This window comes from Pseudophryne corroboree, chromosome 2 (genome assembly GCF_028390025.1).
Source record: "Pseudophryne corroboree isolate aPseCor3 chromosome 2, aPseCor3.hap2, whole genome shotgun sequence".
NCBI classification, from domain to species: Eukaryota; Metazoa; Chordata; class Amphibia; order Anura; family Myobatrachidae; genus Pseudophryne; species Pseudophryne corroboree.
Window position 1 is genome coordinate 547,298,822 of NC_086445.1, and position 20,304 is coordinate 547,319,125.

Below are 20,304 nucleotides of genomic sequence, written 5' to 3' on the forward strand. Positions count from 1 at the left end.
CTGGACGGGTCACTTCCGCCCCACTTCCGGTGTCAACTGCGCATGCGCCCGCGGCGGTTCCCGGCTTCATTGCGCCTGCGTCTGTGGGTGTTCAGGGCTGTTCTTCAGTGGATGGTGCATATCTGACTTCTTAAACTTATGCCAAATGGAGTCCATTTTTCCTGGGATGTTTAAGATGTTTTTCATGTTATTGCGGTGGCCATCTTTGTGTGGATACGCAGACACCTCTAGATACCAGGCACCTCAGTTTCCATGGTAACGGGTCCGATGCATGGAATAAATAGAAAAACAATGGTAATATCAAAAGTAGTGGATCATATGTATTTTAAAGACACTTGTTACCTGGCAAATTAGTGTGTTATTATTTAAGGTGAGGTAAAAATAGAGTGACTCACTGCCCATATGATAATAAGTGCTGGTGCAGCATAGGTGATTCCATAAGGTGACTGTAGTTATTTAATGGTGCTATTGGTGCAGGCTAGATTATATTAAGCCTTATGATTATATAGGTATAAATATAAAAATCCGGTGACACATGTTTTGGCTTAGATATAAGTCCATCCGAAGGATCATATTAATTAAATAAATTAATAAATAATAAATAATCAGTGATACATAAAAGTGATTCTAATTAGGTGCTAATTTTTGGTGAATGTCCATTGGAAATCGTTTGATATCATTACAGTACCTGATCTTCCCAGGTAGTCTCCTCCCTGGTACTGGTCAGGCCCGGACACTGCTTAGCTTCCAAGATCAGACGGGGTTGGGCGTGCCAGTGTGGTTTGACTGTACGCGAATCTGTAACAGATACCATGGCACCATTGCACCCGGAGCCCGATTGTCACTATATACGTGTGATTCTAAAGTAGTGATAATAATATTAAATACTTAGTGTGCAACGGTTAACATCCTTTACAGTACCCGATCTCCCCAGGTGGTCTCCCTCCCTGGTACTGGTCGGGCCCAGACACTGCTTAGCTTCCAAGATCGGACGAGTTTGGGCGTGCCAGTGTGGTTTGACTGTACGCGGATTCAATAAACGTATTAAAGACATACACACTAGTAGTACGATGTTTATTTTATTTGTGAGTGTGCTCTAATCAAGTGTAATACAGGGAAACAAGAGGGAGAGGGGGGTAGAGGATACTGCACCTCATAGAAAAGGCGCTATCTCGTATCCTTCATTCAGACCAACTGGATGTAGAGTCTGCAACTGGAATATCCAGTACATCTCCCGTCTGGAAAGTTTATTGGCAAGGTCCCCTCCTCTCTCACCCAAAGCCACATGTTCAATAGCCTTGAATGTAATTTCCTCTGGGTTGGAGTTATGTTGCAGCGTAAAGTGTCTGGAAACTGCGTGACTTTCCACTTTGTTTTTAATGTTCCTTATGTGCTCTTGGATCCGTAGTTTCAACGGTCTTTTTGTCTTTCCTACGTACTTCATACTACAGGTGCACTCCAAGAGGTAAATAACGGATGTAGTGTTGCAGTTCATAAAGTCTTTTATGGTATATTCCTTGTCACCTTCTGTACCACTGAAAGTTTTTCTGTTCCGGTGTAGGTATCTGCAGATATTACATTTTCCACATTTGTATGAACCTGTGCACTTCAGGCTCGACGTCTTGTGGGTAGATTCTCCTCTTAACATACTTGGTGCAATAATGTCCTTTAGATTTCTGGATTTTTTGAAGATAAGTTCTGGTTGTGGCGGTAAGATCTCTTTAAGCACTGGGTCCATTAGGAGGATGTTCCAATGGGTTTTTAAGGATTTTCTTACCACTCTTTCGTGTTGGCTAAAGGTTGTAATGAAGGCCACTGAGTCTTTCTTCACCTCCCTGGTTTTGTATTTGAGTAGGTCTTCTCTGTTGAGATTTTTAGTCTTTGTTAGAGCTGTATCAAGGATAGGCCCAGGGTATCTTTTGTCCTCGAACCTTTTCTTGTAAACCTCGAGTTGGTCGTTGCAGTCCTCGGAGCTAGTGCAATTCCTCTTAATTCTTGAGAATTGGGATGCCGGAATATTGTTCTTCCACTTTTCCAAGTGGTTACTCTGATAATGTAGGTAACTATTCATATCGACCTTCTTAATGAAATTTTTCGTAGTGACCTCTCCATTATCTCCAGTTAAAACCAGATCCAGATACTCAACCGATCTACTGTCTGCCGTGGAGGTGAAGGCGAGATTCATGTCATTGATTCCCAGGGTAATGAGGAATTCATTGAAAGTCTCTATTGTGCCGTCCCAGATGATTAAAATGTCATCGATATAGCGTTTATATAATATTACTTTTTCCTTGAAGACTCTGGAGTTGTAAACATAGACTCTCTCCCAACTTCCCATAAAAAGGTTAGCGAAGCTTGGGGCAAAAGTTGTTCCCATCGCTGTGCCGCAGCGTTGTAAATAAAACTGGTTTAAAAACTTAAAATAATTGTGGCTCAGGATAAAATGCATAAGATCACATATAAAATCCCTATGGGTACATGTTAGGGAAGGGTCACTTTCCAAGAACTCCCTGCATGCGGCTATACCCTTTGAATGCTCAATGCACGTATATAAGGATTGGACATCCACAGTCGCCCAAATGTAGGTGTTCTTCCACTCCACCGTACGTACTATATTGAGTACTGATGTGGTGTCTTTTAGAAAAGAAGGGAGCTCTTTCACATACTTTTTAAGGAACACATCCACATATTCCGATAGGTTTGCGGTAAGTGACCCTATTCCTGCCACTATAGGTCTGCCTGGTGGATTCGTCAAGGATTTGTGTATTTTCGGTAGGAAGTAGAAGATGGGGGTAATGGGATTAGACTGCATCAAATATTGATATTCGTCCTTAGTTAATATGTTACTTCGAAGGCCATGTAGGAGTAAGGTTCTGAGTTCGTCTATAAAAGGTTCCTTCGGATCACTTTGTAGCGGTAAATAAGAATTGGTGTCTCCCAAAAGTCTTAAGGCCTCCTTGGTATATGCCTCATAATCCATAATGACTAATCCCCCCCCTTTGTCAGCTTGTTTTACAACAATATTGTTGTTTTTCTGTAGATTCTTTAAAGCTTCACATTCCCGATTTTTCATATTCTTTTCCTTGACTGGTTTTAACTCTGTGTCGCATAAATCCTTCTTCACCAGATCATAGAAAATATTCACATTATTGCCCTTGGACTCCAAGGGATAATATTTGGATGTTGGTTTTAAACCAGACTTGGATCTGTCTTCATAATTACTGATGATGGCCTCTTCTTTCCTCAAAAAATGTCTTTTCAGTGTTAGTTTTCGTATGAATTTGTTTAGATCAATGAATGTCTCAAATTTATTCAGACCACTTGTAGGCGCAAAGGATAGACCCTTCTCCAGAAGGGTCACTTCCGGTTTGGTTAGATTGTGTTTGGACAGGTTGAAGATGCCTTTCGTCTGTAGTTGTTCTGCTGCTACAGGTTCCTTCTCTTTTGTTCTCTCCCTCCTGCCGCCCCGTTTTCCTCTTCTTCTAGGAATCTTTTTTTCATTGGAGAGGCCTGTCTGCTGTCCTCCTTCACCACGTTTCTTATGGTGTCTTTTGCTCGTGCACCCGTTCTTAAGGATAAAAAATCCTGGTCACCTGTTGAATCTCTTTTTTGCAAAGATGTAAACCTATTTGTCGTTCTTAGGTATGGACTTGATGCGGAGTCTGTGCTCATATTTCTGGTGTTTCTCCCTTTGTTTGGTATTGTCTTCCACTGATATCTTCCTGCCCCATTGGACCGATCCTGTGCCCTGAATTTGCTCCAACTTTTTGTCTGTCCTTGGTTGTAGTCATTCTTGTCCCTGATGAACTTCTTTTCCTTTCCTTTTATGACCTCCCCTTCAATGTGTTCAAGCTTTTTATTGAGAACTTTTTCATTTATTTTGTAATCTTCCTTATCCTTAAAGCTGAGCATCTCGGATTCCTTTGATTTGATCTCAGCCTCCAGTTCCACCAGGACATTTTTCTTTTTCCTGATGAGTAATTTCATTAGGTCTATAGAACATCTGTGTAGGATCGAGTCCCACTCCTCTACAAACTCCGTATCCAAATTACCAAATGTGGGTTGTTTTAGGATTCTCAGGCCTCTAGGTACTCGGTTCACTGAGATGTAGTGTTCCAATCCTTTCACATCCCACCAGGCTTTGACTTCCTTTACAAGGAGTTTCTCCATTCCCCAAAACAAGTCATCTAAATCTTGTGTTGGCATGGGAACATTATCTGTTTTACCCTCATTAAATATTTTTTGGCATAGGTCATTTCTTTTAGTCGTGCGTTCATTGTTTCCAAACATAATTGTTTGATACTGGATATCTTTGCCCACCAGGCTGCTATACAGTTGTACCAATAAGAGAATTTATGTAAAAAATAGATAGTACAGCGCCACTTGTGAGGTTAAAATCTCAGTAAAAACTATACGATTGTGTTTAAAAACTTCCGTTATAAAAGCTTTACGCCCACTTAACCTTAAAAAGGTGTCAGCCCACCCCTAAAAATACAAAACTGGTATGGTAATGTTAAAAAGGTATAAAATTGGGGGGATAGGGGTACCGGCGACGAGTGTGGCTAAAAACTATGTTTTTAAAGCTTAAAGTTAGGAGCCAAAAAATGTTTCTTTTTAAAATTTAAACTTTTTTTAATATATATGAGAGTAAAAACAGTTTCCAAGAATGGTTAAAAAACAAGCATAAAAAACTTTTTGTCCATAAATAAGCAGTAAAAATACACTTAAAAGGATAGGAATTCAAAAAACTTAGCTTGTAAAATGTGGGTGGTCAGTATAGGCCCAACGCGTTTCGTCTCAACAGACTTCTTCAAAGGGTAGGGACAGAATGAAGCTGTATGTCTATTTATACCCATAACACTGAGTCAGAGGGTTGTGACATCATAATTGATCATGTGATAGGGATATACATTTATACATTAAAAAAGGGGTTAACAGAGCTAATTTTTAAAAACACAGCTGGATTAGTTCATGTCAGACAGACTCCTTAGTTCAAAAAACGAGTGGTTACAGATAATAATGTGGGTGAAAACGTTTAAAAACGTTCATAATGTAATTATGAGTCACTTCCGCCACACTTCCGGTGACGGAGGACTGGACGGGTCACTTCCGCCCCACTTCCGGTGTCAACTGCGCATGCGCCCGCGGCGGTTCCCGGCTTCATTGCGCCTGCGTCTGTGGGTGTTCAGGGCTGTTCTTCAGTGGATGGTGCATATCTGACTTCTTAAACTTATGCCAAATGGAGTCCATTTTTCCTGGGATGTTTAAGATGTTTTTCATGTTATTGCGGCGGCCATCTTTGTGTGGATACGCAGACACCTCTAGATACCAGGCACCTCAGTTTCCATGGTAACGGGTCCGATGCATGGAATAAATAGAAAAACAATGGTAATATCAAAAGTAGTGGATCATATGTATTTTAAAGACACTTGTTACCTGGCAAATTAGTGTGTTATTATTTAAGGTGAGGTAAAAATAGAGTGACTCACTGCCCATATGATAATAAGTGCTGGTGCAGCATAGGTGATTCCATAAGGTGACTGTAGTTATTTAATGGTGCTATTGGTGCAGGCTAGATTATATTAAGCCTTATGATTATATAGGTATAAATATAAAAATCCGGTGACACATGTTTTGGCTTAGATATAAGTCCATCCGAAGGATCATATTAATAAAATAAATTAATAAATAATAAATAATCAGTGATACATAAAAGTGATTCTAATTAGGTGCTAATTTTTGGTGAATGTCCATTGGAAATCGTTTGATATCATTACAGTACCTGATCTTCCCAGGTAGTCTCCTCCCTGGTACTGGTCAGGCCCGGACACTGCTTAGCTTCCAAGATCAGACGGGGTTGGGCGTGCCAGTGTGGTTTGACTGTACGCGAATCTGTAACAGATACCATGGCACCATTGCACCCGGAGCCCGATTGTCACTATATACGTGTGATTCTAAAGTAGTGATAATAATATTAAATACTTAGTGTGCAACGGTTAACATCCTTTACAGTACCCGATCTCCCCAGGTGGTCTCCCTCCCTGGTACTGGTCGGGCCCAGACACTGCTTAGCTTCCAAGATCGGACGAGTTTGGGCGTGCCAGTGTGGTTTGACTGTACGCGGATTCAATAAACGTATTAAAGACATACACACTAGTAGTACGATGTTTATTTTATTTGTGAGTGTGCTCTAATCAAGTGTAATACAGGGAAACAAGAGGGAGAGGGGGGTAGAGGATACTGCACCTCATAGAAAAGGCGCTATCTCGTATCCTTCATTCAGACCAACTGGATGTAGAGTCTGCAACTGGAATATCCAGTACATCTCCCGTCTGGAAAGTTTATTGGCAAGGTCCCCTCCTCTCTCACCCAAAGCCACATGTTCAATAGCCTTGAATGTAATTTCCTCTGGGTTGGAGTTATGTTGCAGCGTAAAGTGTCTGGAAACTGCGTGACTTTCCACTTTGTTTTTAATGTTCCTTATGTGCTCTTGGATCCGTAGTTTCAACGGTCTTTTTGTCTTTCCTACGTACTTCATACTACAGGTGCACTCCAAGAGGTAAATAACGGATGTAGTGTTGCAGTTCATAAAGTCTTTTATGGTATATTCCTTGTCACCTTCTGTACCACTGAAAGTTTTTCTGTTCCGGTGTAGGTATCTGCAGATATTACATTTTCCACATTTGTATGAACCTGTGCACTTCAGGCTCGACGTCTTGTGGGTAGATTCTCCTCTTAACATACTTGGTGCAATAATGTCCTTTAGATTTCTGGATTTTTTGAAGATAAGTTCTGGTTGTGGCGGTAAGATCTCTTTAAGCACTGGGTCCATTAGGAGGATGTTCCAATGGGTTTTTAAGGATTTTCTTACCACTCTTTCGTGTTGGCTAAAGGTTGTAATGAAGGCCACTGAGTCTTTCTTCACCTCCCTGGTTTTGTATTTGAGTAGGTCTTCTCTGTTGAGATTTTTAGTCTTTGTTAGAGCTGTATCAAGGATAGGCCCAGGGTATCTTTTGTCCTCGAACCTTTTCTTGTAAACCTCGAGTTGGTCGTTGCAGTCCTCGGAGCTAGTGCAATTCCTCTTAATTCTTGAGAATTGGGATGCCGGAATATTGTTCTTCCACTTTTCCAAGTGGTTACTCTGATAATGTAGGTAACTATTCATATCGACCTTCTTAATGAAATTTTTCGTAGTGACCTCTCCATTATCTCCAGTTAAAACCAGATCCAGATACTCAACCGATCTACTGTCTGCCGTGGAGGTGAAGGCGAGATTCATGTCATTGATTCCCAGGGTAATGAGGAATTCATTGAAAGTCTCTATTGTGCCGTCCCAGATGATTAAAATGTCATCGATATAGCGTTTATATAATATTACTTTTTCCTTGAAGACTCTGGAGTTGTAAACATAGACTCTCTCCCAACTTCCCATAAAAAGGTTAGCGAAGCTTGGGGCAAAAGTTGTTCCCATCGCTGTGCCGCAGCGTTGTAAATAAAACTGGTTTAAAAACTTAAAATAATTGTGGCTCAGGATAAAATGCATAAGATCACATATAAAATCCCTATGGGTACATGTTAGGGAAGGGTCACTTTCCAAGAACTCCCTGCATGCGGCTATACCCTTTGAATGCTCAATGCACGTATATAAGGATTGGACATCCACAGTCGCCCAAATGTAGGTGTTCTTCCACTCCACCGTACGTACTATATTGAGTACTGATGTGGTGTCTTTTAGAAAAGAAGGGAGCTCTTTCACATACTTTTTAAGGAACACATCCACATATTCCGATAGGTTTGCGGTAAGTGACCCTATTCCTGCCACTATAGGTCTGCCTGGTGGATTCGTCAAGGATTTGTGTATTTTCGGTAGGAAGTAGAAGATGGGGGTAATGGGATTAGACTGCATCAAATATTGATATTCGTCCTTAGTTAATATGTTACTTCGAAGGCCATGTAGGAGTAAGGTTCTGAGTTCGTCTATAAAAGGTTCCTTCGGATCACTTTGTAGCGGTAAATAAGAATTGGTGTCTCCCAAAAGTCTTAAGGCCTCCTTGGTATATGCCTCATAATCCATAATGACTAATCCCCCCCCTTTGTCAGCTTGTTTTACAACAATATTGTTGTTTTTCTGTAGATTCTTTAAAGCTTCACATTCCCGATTTTTCATATTCTTTTCCTTGACTGGTTTTAACTCTGTGTCGCATAAATCCTTCTTCACCAGATCATAGATTTTTAGTTTTTAGCCACACTCGTCGCCGGTACCCCTATCCCCCCAATTTTATACCTTTTTAACATTACCATACCAGTTTTGTATTTTTAGGGGTGGGCTGACACCTTTTTAAGGTTAAGTGGGCGTAAAGCTTTTATAACGGAAGTTTTTAAACACAATCGTATAGTTTTTACTGAGATTTTAACCTCACAAGTGGCGCTGTACTATCTATTTTTTACATAAATTCTCTTATTGGTACAACTGTATAGCAGCCTGGTGGGCAAAGATATCCAGTATCAAACAATTATGTTTGGAAACAATGAACGCACGACTAAAAGAAATGACCTATGCCAAAAAATATTTAATGAGGGTAAAACAGATAATGTTCCCATGCCAACACAAGATTTAGATGACTTGTTTTGGGGAATGGAGAAACTCCTTGTAAAGGAAGTCAAAGCCTGGTGGGATGTGAAAGGATTGGAACACTACATCTCAGTGAACCGAGTACCTAGAGGCCTGAGAATCCTAAAACAACCCACATTTGGTAATTTGGATACGGAGTTTGTAGAGGAGTGGGACTCGATCCTACACAGATGTTCTATAGACCTAATGAAATTACTCATCAGGAAAAAGAAAAATGTCCTGGTGGAACTGGAGGCTGAGATCAAATCAAAGGAATCCGAGATGCTCAGCTTTAAGGATAAGGAAGATTACAAAATAAATGAAAAAGTTCTCAATAAAAAGCTTGAACACATTGAAGGGGAGGTCATAAAAGGAAAGGAAAAGAAGTTCATCAGGGACAAGAATGACTACAACCAAGGACAGACAAAAAGTTGGAGCAAATTCAGGGCACAGGATCGGTCCAATGGGGCAGGAAGATATCAGTGGAAGACAATACCAAACAAAGGGAGAAACACCAGAAATATGAGCACAGACTCCGCATCAAGTCCATACCTAAGAACGACAAATAGGTTTACATCTTTGCAAAAAAGAGATTCAACAGGTGACCAGGATTTTTTATCCTTAAGAACGGGTGCACGAGCAAAAGACACCATAAGAAACGTGGTGAAGGAGGACAGCAGACAGGCCTCTCCAATGAAAAAAAGATTCCTAGAAGAAGAGGAAAACGGGGCGGCAGGAGGGAGAGAACAAAAGAGAAGGAACCTGTAGCAGCAGAACAACTACAGACGAAAGGCATCTTCAACCTGTCCAAACACAATCTAACCAAACCGGAAGTGACCCTTCTGGAGAAGGGTCTATCCTTTGCGCCTACAAGTGGTCTGAATAAATTTGAGACATTCATTGATCTAAACAAATTCATACGAAAACTAACACTGAAAAGACATTTTTTGAGGAAAGAAGAGGCCATCATCAGTAATTATGAAGACAGATCCAAGTCTGGTTTAAAACCAACATCCAAATATTATCCCTTGGAGTCCAAGGGCAATAATGTGAATATTTTCTATGATCTGGTGAAGAAGGATTTATGCGACACAGAGTTAAAACCAGTCAAGGAAAAGAATATGAAAAATCGGGAATGTGAAGCTTTAAAGAATCTACAGAAAAACAACAATATTGTTGTAAAACAAGCTGACAAAGGGGGGGGATTAGTCATTATGGATTATGAGGCATATACCAAGGAGGCCTTAAGACTTTTGGGAGACACCAATTCTTATTTACCGCTACAAAGTGATCCGAAGGAACCTTTTATAGACGAACTCAGAACCTTACTCCTACATGGCCTTCGAAGTAACATATTAACTAAGGACGAATATCAATATTTGATGCAGTCTAATCCCATTACCCCCATCTTCTACTTCCTACCGAAAATACACAAATCCTTGACGAATCCACCAGGCAGACCTATAGTGGCAGGAATAGGGTCACTTACCGCAAACCTATCGGAATATGTGGATGTGTTCCTTAAAAAGTATGTGAAAGAGCTCCCTTCTTTTCTAAAAGACACCACATCAGTACTCAATATAGTACGTACGGTGGAGTGGAAGAACACCTACATTTGGGCGACTGTGGATGTCCAATCCTTATATACGTGCATTGAGCATTCAAAGGGTATAGCCGCATGCAGGGAGTTCTTGGAAAGTGACCCTTCCCTAACATGTACCCATAGGGATTTTATATGTGATCTTATGCATTTTATCCTGAGCCACAATTATTTTAAGTTTTTAAACCAGTTTTATTTACAACGCTGCGGCACAGCGATGGGAACAACTTTTGCCCCAAGCTTCGCTAACCTTTTTATGGGAAGTTGGGAGAGAGTCTATGTTTACAACTCCAGAGTCTTCAAGGAAAAAGTAATATTATATAAACGCTATATCGATGACATTTTAATCATCTGGGACGGCACAATAGAGACTTTCAATGAATTCCTCATTACCCTGGGAATCAATGACATGAATCTCGCCTTCACCTCCACGGCAGACAGTAGATCGGTTGAGTATCTGGATCTGGTTTTAACTGGAGATAATGGAGAGGTCACTACGAAAAATTTCATTAAGAAGGTCGATATGAATAGTTACCTACATTATCAGAGTAACCACTTGGAAAAGTGGAAGAACAATATTCCGGCATCCCAATTCTCAAGAATTAAGAGGAATTGCACTAGCTCCGAGGACTGCAACGACCAACTCGAGGTTTACAAGAAAAGGTTCGAGGACAAAAGATACCCTGGGCCTATCCTTGATACAGCTCTAACAAAGACTAAAAATCTCAACAGAGAAGACCTACTCAAATACAAAACCAGGGAGGTGAAGAAAGACTCAGTGGCCTTCATTACAACCTTTAGCCAACACGAAAGAGTGGTAAGAAAATCCTTAAAAACCCATTGGAACATCCTCCTAATGGACCCAGTGCTTAAAGAGATCTTACCGCCACAACCAGAACTTATCTTCAAAAAATCCAGAAATCTAAAGGACATTATTGCACCAAGTATGTTAAGAGGAGAATCTACCCACAAGACGTCGAGCCTGAAGTGCACAGGTTCATACAAATGTGGAAAATGTAATATCTGCAGATACCTACACCGGAACAGAAAAACTTTCAGTGGTACAGAAGGTGACAAGGAATATACCATAAAAGACTTTATGAACTGCAACACTACATCCGTTATTTACCTCTTGGAGTGCACCTGTAGTATGAAGTACGTAGGAAAGACAAAAAGACCGTTGAAACTACGGATCCAAGAGCACATAAGGAACATTAAAAACAAAGTGGAAAGTCACGCAGTTTCCAGACACTTTACGCTGCAACATAACTCCAACCCAGAGGAAATTACATTCAAGGCTATTGAACATGTGGCTTTGGGTGAGAGAGGAGGGGACCTTGCCAATAAACTTTCCAGACGGGAGATGTACTGGATATTCCAGTTGCAGACTCTACATCCAGTTGGTCTGAATGAAGGATACGAGATAGCGCCTTTTCTATGAGGTGCAGTATCCTCTACCCCCCTCTCCCTCTTGTTTCCCTGTATTACACTTGATTAGAGCACACTCACAAATAAAATAAACATCGTACTACTAGTGTGTATGTCTTTAATACGTTTATTGAATCCGCGTACAGTCAAACCACACTGGCACGCCCAAACTCGTCCGATCTTGGAAGCTAAGCAGTGTCTGGGCCCGACCAGTACCAGGGAGGGAGACCACCTGGGGAGATCGGGTACTGTAAAGGATGTTAACCGTTGCACACTAAGTATTTAATATTATTATCACTACTTTAGAATCACACGTATATAGTGACAATCGGGCTCCGGGTGCAATGGTGCCATGGTATCTGTTACAGATTCGCGTACAGTCAAACCACACTGGCACGCCCAACCCCGTCTGATCTTGGAAGCTAAGCAGTGTCCGGGCCTGACCAGTACCAGGGAGGAGACTACCTGGGAAGATCAGGTACTGTAATGATATCAAACGATTTCCAATGGACATTCACCAAAAATTAGCACCTAATTAGAATCACTTTTATGTATCACTGATTATTTATTATTTATTAATTTATTTAATTAATATGATCCTTCGGATGGACTTATATCTAAGCCAAAACATGTGTCACCGGATTTTTATATTTATACCTATATAATCATAAGGCTTAATATAATCTAGCCTGCACCAATAGCACCATTAAATAACTACAGTCACCTTATGGAATCACCTATGCTGCACCAGCACTTATTATCATATGGGCAGTGAGTCACTCTATTTTTACCTCACCTTAAATAATAACACACTAATTTGCCAGGTAACAAGTGTCTTTAAAATACATATGATCCACTACTTTTGATATTACCATTGTTTTTCTATTTATTCCATGCATCGGACCCGTTACCATGGAAACTGAGGTGCCTGGTATCTAGAGGTGTCTGCGTATCCACACAAAGATGGCCGCCGCAATAACATGAAAAACATCTTAAACATCCCAGGAAAAATGGACTCCATTTGGCATAAGTTTAAGAAGTCAGATATGCACCATCCACTGAAGAACAGCCCTGAACACCCACAGACGCAGGCGCAATGAAGCCGGGAACCGCCGCGGGCGCATGCGCAGTTGACACCGGAAGTGGGGCGGAAGTGACCCGTCCAGTCCTCCGTCACCGGAAGTGTGGCGGAAGTGACTCATAATTACATTATGAACGTTTTTAAACGTTTTCACCCACATTATTATCTGTAACCACTCGTTTTTTGAACTAAGGAGTCTGTCTGACATGAACTAATCCAGCTGTGTTTTTAAAAATTAGCTCTGTTAACCCCTTTTTTAATGTATAAATGTATATCCCTATCACATGATCAATTATGATGTCACAACCCTCTGACTCAGTGTTATGGGTATAAATAGACATACAGCTTCATTCTGTCCCTACCCTTTGAAGAAGTCTGTTGAGACGAAACGCGTTGGGCCTATACTGACCACCCACATTTTACAAGCTAAGTTTTTTGAATTCCTATCCTTTTAAGTGTATTTTTACTGCTTATTTATGGACAAAAAGTTTTTTATGCTTGTTTTTTAACCATTCTTGGAAACTGTTTTTACTCTCATATATATTAAAAAAAGTTTAAATTTTAAAAAGAAACATTTTTTGGCTCCTAACTTTAAGCTTTAAAAACATAGTTTTTAGCCACACTCGTCGCCGGTACCCCTATCCCCCCAATTTTATACCTTTTTAACATTACCATACCAGTTTTGTATTTTTAGGGGTGGGCTGACACCTTTTTAAGGTTAAGTGGGCGTAAAGCTTTTATAACGGAAGTTTTTAAACACAATCGTATAGTTTTTACTGAGATTTTAACCTCACAAGTGGCGCTGTACTATCTATTTTTTACATAAATTCTCTTATTGGTACAACTGTATAGCAGCCTGGTGGGCAAAGATATCCAGTATCAAACAATTATGTTTGGAAACAATGAACGCACGACTAAAAGAAATGACCTATGCCAAAAAATATTTAATGAGGGTAAAACAGATAATGTTCCCATGCCAACACAAGATTTAGATGACTTGTTTTGGGGAATGGAGAAACTCCTTGTAAAGGAAGTCAAAGCCTGGTGGGATGTGAAAGGATTGGAACACTACATCTCAGTGAACCGAGTACCTAGAGGCCTGAGAATCCTAAAACAACCCACATTTGGTAATTTGGATACGGAGTTTGTAGAGGAGTGGGACTCGATCCTACACAGATGTTCTATAGACCTAATGAAATTACTCATCAGGAAAAAGAAAAATGTCCTGGTGGAACTGGAGGCTGAGATCAAATCAAAGGAATCCGAGATGCTCAGCTTTAAGGATAAGGAAGATTACAAAATAAATGAAAAAGTTCTCAATAAAAAGCTTGAACACATTGAAGGGGAGGTCATAAAAGGAAAGGAAAAGAAGTTCATCAGGGACAAGAATGACTACAACCAAGGACAGACAAAAAGTTGGAGCAAATTCAGGGCACAGGATCGGTCCAATGGGGCAGGAAGATATCAGTGGAAGACAATACCAAACAAAGGGAGAAACACCAGAAATATGAGCACAGACTCCGCATCAAGTCCATACCTAAGAACGACAAATAGGTTTACATCTTTGCAAAAAAGAGATTCAACAGGTGACCAGGATTTTTTATCCTTAAGAACGGGTGCACGAGCAAAAGACACCATAAGAAACGTGGTGAAGGAGGACAGCAGACAGGCCTCTCCAATGAAAAAAAGATTCCTAGAAGAAGAGGAAAACGGGGCGGCAGGAGGGAGAGAACAAAAGAGAAGGAACCTGTAGCAGCAGAACAACTACAGACGAAAGGCATCTTCAACCTGTCCAAACACAATCTAACCAAACCGGAAGTGACCCTTCTGGAGAAGGGTCTATCCTTTGCGCCTACAAGTGGTCTGAATAAATTTGAGACATTCATTGATCTAAACAAATTCATACGAAAACTAACACTGAAAAGACATTTTTTGAGGAAAGAAGAGGCCATCATCAGTAATTATGAAGACAGATCCAAGTCTGGTTTAAAACCAACATCCAAATATTATCCCTTGGAGTCCAAGGGCAATAATGTGAATATTTTCTATGATCTGGTGAAGAAGGATTTATGCGACACAGAGTTAAAACCAGTCAAGGAAAAGAATATGAAAAATCGGGAATGTGAAGCTTTAAAGAATCTACAGAAAAACAACAATATTGTTGTAAAACAAGCTGACAAAGGGGGGGGATTAGTCATTATGGATTATGAGGCATATACCAAGGAGGCCTTAAGACTTTTGGGAGACACCAATTCTTATTTACCGCTACAAAGTGATCCGAAGGAACCTTTTATAGACGAACTCAGAACCTTACTCCTACATGGCCTTCGAAGTAACATATTAACTAAGGACGAATATCAATATTTGATGCAGTCTAATCCCATTACCCCCATCTTCTACTTCCTACCGAAAATACACAAATCCTTGACGAATCCACCAGGCAGACCTATAGTGGCAGGAATAGGGTCACTTACCGCAAACCTATCGGAATATGTGGATGTGTTCCTTAAAAAGTATGTGAAAGAGCTCCCTTCTTTTCTAAAAGACACCACATCAGTACTCAATATAGTACGTACGGTGGAGTGGAAGAACACCTACATTTGGGCGACTGTGGATGTCCAATCCTTATATACGTGCATTGAGCATTCAAAGGGTATAGCCGCATGCAGGGAGTTCTTGGAAAGTGACCCTTCCCTAACATGTACCCATAGGGATTTTATATGTGATCTTATGCATTTTATCCTGAGCCACAATTATTTTAAGTTTTTAAACCAGTTTTATTTACAACGCTGCGGCACAGCGATGGGAACAACTTTTGCCCCAAGCTTCGCTAACCTTTTTATGGGAAGTTGGGAGAGAGTCTATGTTTACAACTCCAGAGTCTTCAAGGAAAAAGTAATATTATATAAACGCTATATCGATGACATTTTAATCATCTGGGACGGCACAATAGAGACTTTCAATGAATTCCTCATTACCCTGGGAATCAATGACATGAATCTCGCCTTCACCTCCACGGCAGACAGTAGATCGGTTGAGTATCTGGATCTGGTTTTAACTGGAGATAATGGAGAGGTCACTACGAAAAATTTCATTAAGAAGGTCGATATGAATAGTTACCTACATTATCAGAGTAACCACTTGGAAAAGTGGAAGAACAATATTCCGGCATCCCAATTCTCAAGAATTAAGAGGAATTGCACTAGCTCCGAGGACTGCAACGACCAACTCGAGGTTTACAAGAAAAGGTTCGAGGACAAAAGATACCCTGGGCCTATCCTTGATACAGCTCTAACAAAGACTAAAAATCTCAACAGAGAAGACCTACTCAAATACAAAACCAGGGAGGTGAAGAAAGACTCAGTGGCCTTCATTACAACCTTTAGCCAACACGAAAGAGTGGTAAGAAAATCCTTAAAAACCCATTGGAACATCCTCCTAATGGACCCAGTGCTTAAAGAGATCTTACCGCCACAACCAGAACTTATCTTCAAAAAATTCAGAAATCTAAAGGACATTATTGCACCAAGTATGTTAAGAGGAGAATCTACCCACAAGACGTCGAGCCTGAAGTGCACAGGTTCATACAAATGTGGAAAATGTAATATCTGCAGATACCTACACCGGAACAGAAAAACTTTCAGTGGTACAGAAGGTGACAAGGAATATACCATAAAAGACTTTATGAACTGCAACACTACATCCGTTATTTACCTCTTGGAGTGCACCTGTAGTATGAAGTACGTAGGAAAGACAAAAAGACCGTTGAAACTACGGATCCAAGAGCACATAAGGAACATTAAAAACAAAGTGGAAAGTCACGCAGTTTCCAGACACTTTACGCTGCAACATAACTCCAACCCAGAGGAAATTACATTCAAGGCTATTGAACATGTGGCTTTGGGTGAGAGAGGAGGGGACCTTGCCAATAAACTTTCCAGACGGGAGATGTACTGGATATTCCAGTTGCAGACTCTACATCCAGTTGGTCTGAATGAAGGATACGAGATAGCGCCTTTTCTATGAGGTGCAGTATCCTCTACCCCCCTCTCCCTCTTGTTTCCCTGTATTACACTTGATTAGAGCACACTCACAAATAAAATAAACATCGTACTACTAGTGTGTATGTCTTTAATACGTTTATTGAATCCGCGTACAGTCAAACCACACTGGCACGCCCAAACTCGTCCGATCTTGGAAGCTAAGCAGTGTCTGGGCCCGACCAGTACCAGGGAGGGAGACCACCTGGGGAGATCGGGTACTGTAAAGGATGTTAACCGTTGCACACTAAGTATTTAATATTATTATCACTACTTTAGAATCACACGTATATAGTGACAATCGGGCTCCGGGTGCAATGGTGCCATGGTATCTGTTACAGATTCGCGTACAGTCAAACCACACTGGCACGCCCAACCCCGTCTGATCTTGGAAGCTAAGCAGTGTCCGGGCCTGACCAGTACCAGGGAGGAGACTACCTGGGAAGATCAGGTACTGTAATGATATCAAACGATTTCCAATGGACATTCACCAAAAATTAGCACCTAATTAGAATCACTTTTATGTATCACTGATTATTTATTATTTATTAATTTATTTAATTAATATGATCCTTCGGATGGACTTATATCTAAGCCAAAACATGTGTCACCGGATTTTTATATTTATACCTATATAATCATAAGGCTTAATATAATCTAGCCTGCACCAATAGCACCATTAAATAACTACAGTCACCTTATGGAATCACCTATGCTGCACCAGCACTTATTATCATATGGGCAGTGAGTCACTCTATTTTTACCTCACCTTAAATAATAACACACTAATTTGCCAGGTAACAAGTGTCTTTAAAATACATATGATCCACTACTTTTGATATTACCATTGTTTTTCTATTTATTCCATGCATCGGACCCGTTACCATGGAAACTGAGGTGCCTGGTATCTAGAGGTGTCTGCGTATCCACACAAAGATGGCCGCCGCAATAACATGAAAAACATCTTAAACATCCCAGGAAAAATGGACTCCATTTGGCATAAGTTTAAGAAGTCAGATATGCACCATCCACTGAAGAACAGCCCTGAACACCCACAGACGCAGGCGCAATGAAGCCGGGAACCGCCGCGGGCGCATGCGCAGTTGACACCGGAAGTGGGGCGGAAGTGACCCGTCCAGTCCTCCGTCACCGGAAGTGTGGCGGAAGTGACTCATAATTACATTATGAACGTTTTTAAACGTTTTCACCCACATTATTATCTGTAACCACTCGTTTTTTGAACTAAGGAGTCTGTCTGACATGAACTAATCCAGCTGTGTTTTTAAAAATTAGCTCTGTTAACCCCTTTTTTAATGTATAAATGTATATCCCTATCACATGATCAATTATGATGTCACAACCCTCTGACTCAGTGTTATGGGTATAAATAGACATACAGCTTCATTCTGTCCCTACCCTTTGAAGAAGTCTGTTGAGACGAAACGCGTTGGGCCTATACTGACCACCCACATTTTACAAGCTAAGTTTTTTGAATTCCTATCCTTTTAAGTGTATTTTTACTGCTTATTTATGGACAAAAAGTTTTTTATGCTTGTTTTTTAACCATTCTTGGAAACTGTTTTTACTCTCATATATATTAAAAAAAGTTTAAATTTTAAAAAGAAACATTTTTTGGCTCCTAACTTTAAGCTTTAAAAACATAGTTTTTAGCCACACTCGTCGCCGGTACCCCTATCCCCCCAATTTTATGTATGTATGTATGTATGTTATGCATGTATAGCTGTATACTACAGTATTTTTTTTTATAATTGCTAAGATGTTTGCTATAGTAAATTTGCTTATCAGCATATAAATTAAATTCAAAACCAAGTTGACAGGAAAAAAAAACCTTTTATGTCTATATAAGCATTCGAATGAGATTACGCAATTCAGTGGTTTGCTAATAGCTCCATTGAAATGAATACGTTTATAAAACAGGGCATAAAAAGCTCTGTCTATGGCATTTCCCATTACTATCCAAGCAGGCTAGTTATGTAATAGTCTGGCAGTAAGGGCCTCATATAATAGCCTCATGGGCATGAATCCAGCCAGTTAGTCGATTTTTTAAGCGCAATAATTTAAGAGGCAAAACCAGATTAGTTAAAAATCATGCTAACTCACTGGAATGGCGCCCATGCCTGCATCTCACAGGCTATATTACATGTGAATCATTGAAAAATCATTGCCCCATGGATTAGCAAAATGCGACAAAGAATTACCATTATGTTAAGATTTCCTGACTTATTGCGATTTGTGATTGATTTAAAAAATACCTTTAGTAGATCCCCTAATACTGATGGACAGTTTGGCATACTTGCTTTACATTTAATAATGCCAAAGTAATAGCCCTTCAGCTAGGGTCAGAGTGAATAGGATTATTTCCATTTCCTTCAAATTGTCCAATATAACAAGTCAGGGTTACCCTCTCTCTTGCCTTATCTTTATTTTATTTTATTCGGAGTTGACCCAAATCACTCCAGCTCTTGCTGGAGTGATTTGGGTCAACTCCGATATTTCAATCTTCTTGTTTGGGGATTCAGAACACAAACTATTTCTTTTTTTTCCCAAAAGTTTTTATTGACCAGTGAGGTAACAATAGAACAGAATGAAATCATCATGCATTACATAACCGTTGTAGCATAGACATATAATAACAGTAATCATACTCCGTGTAAGCCCTAGACAATAGCAGAATTGAACAGTAGAGGAAATATACAAATATCAGAACAGCAAGAGACATAACTGGTATATGGAAACAGCCTAGAACCTTGATCTCAAAAGGGGGCTACGGAATCGAGGGACTCTAGCATGTACCATTTAGTATCTTTAAAACATTTCCGCAGGGCCTCCTTTGTAACCGGGGGGAGGGTCTGGACATAGAGTAACCAAATATGAAAGTATTTTTCAGTCAGTTTGTCCTTCTGTAAAGCAGTATTGGTCCAGTCTAGGTGAAATAGATGAGAGACCCTAGGGTGTAGTAGTGAGATAGGAATAGGATCAGTGGAGATCCATTGAGAAAGGATCGTTTTTTTGGTACAGCCGCCAGTATAATTAATAAAATACGTTGCCCCTTGGACAGTCCGGTAGTAGATGGTTTCGGGAATATACCCCAGAATGCCCACGTCTTAGTGATAGTAAATTGTAACTGTAGGTCAGTCGTGATGTATGATTGGAGTGCCTGCCAAGGTGTACGTACCTTGGGACATGACCACAAACAGTGTACAAGGTCTGCTTCTGGAGCAGTGCACTTGAAACAGTGAGATGAGGGGGCTGCTCCGATAAGGTATTGTAGCTTGGGAGTGACATATGCTCTATGTAGAATTTTCTGGTGCATTTCTGAGTATGAAACTGAGCCTAGTGTTTTATCTAAATAGGTGTTAGCCTCCAGAATCAGTTTCATAGTGAGATCTGGGAATTCCAGTTTCCATTTCAGGAGGCCCACTGAGCCAGATTCCACGTTTAGTAAGGTGCGGGAGTGTGTGTATATGAGCGCCGTGGGAAAACTGCTATTTGGGGTGAGTCGTAATGTTTTGTCCAGGGTATG

At 40.4% G+C, this 20,304-nt stretch overlaps 4 pseudogenes; 2 read left to right on the forward strand and 2 right to left on the reverse strand.

The window, feature by feature from the left end:
• Positions 1–676: 676 nt before the first annotated feature.
• On the reverse strand, positions 677–794 carry LOC135052595 (5S ribosomal RNA; annotated as a pseudogene).
• A 4,976-nt stretch (positions 795–5,770) lies between these two features.
• Positions 5,771–5,888, reverse strand: LOC135052597 (5S ribosomal RNA; annotated as a pseudogene).
• A 6,123-nt stretch (positions 5,889–12,011) lies between these two features.
• Positions 12,012–12,129, forward strand: LOC135052598 (5S ribosomal RNA; annotated as a pseudogene).
• A 4,976-nt stretch (positions 12,130–17,105) lies between these two features.
• Positions 17,106–17,223, forward strand: LOC135052599 (5S ribosomal RNA; annotated as a pseudogene).
• The last annotated feature ends 3,081 nt before the right edge of the window (positions 17,224–20,304 follow it).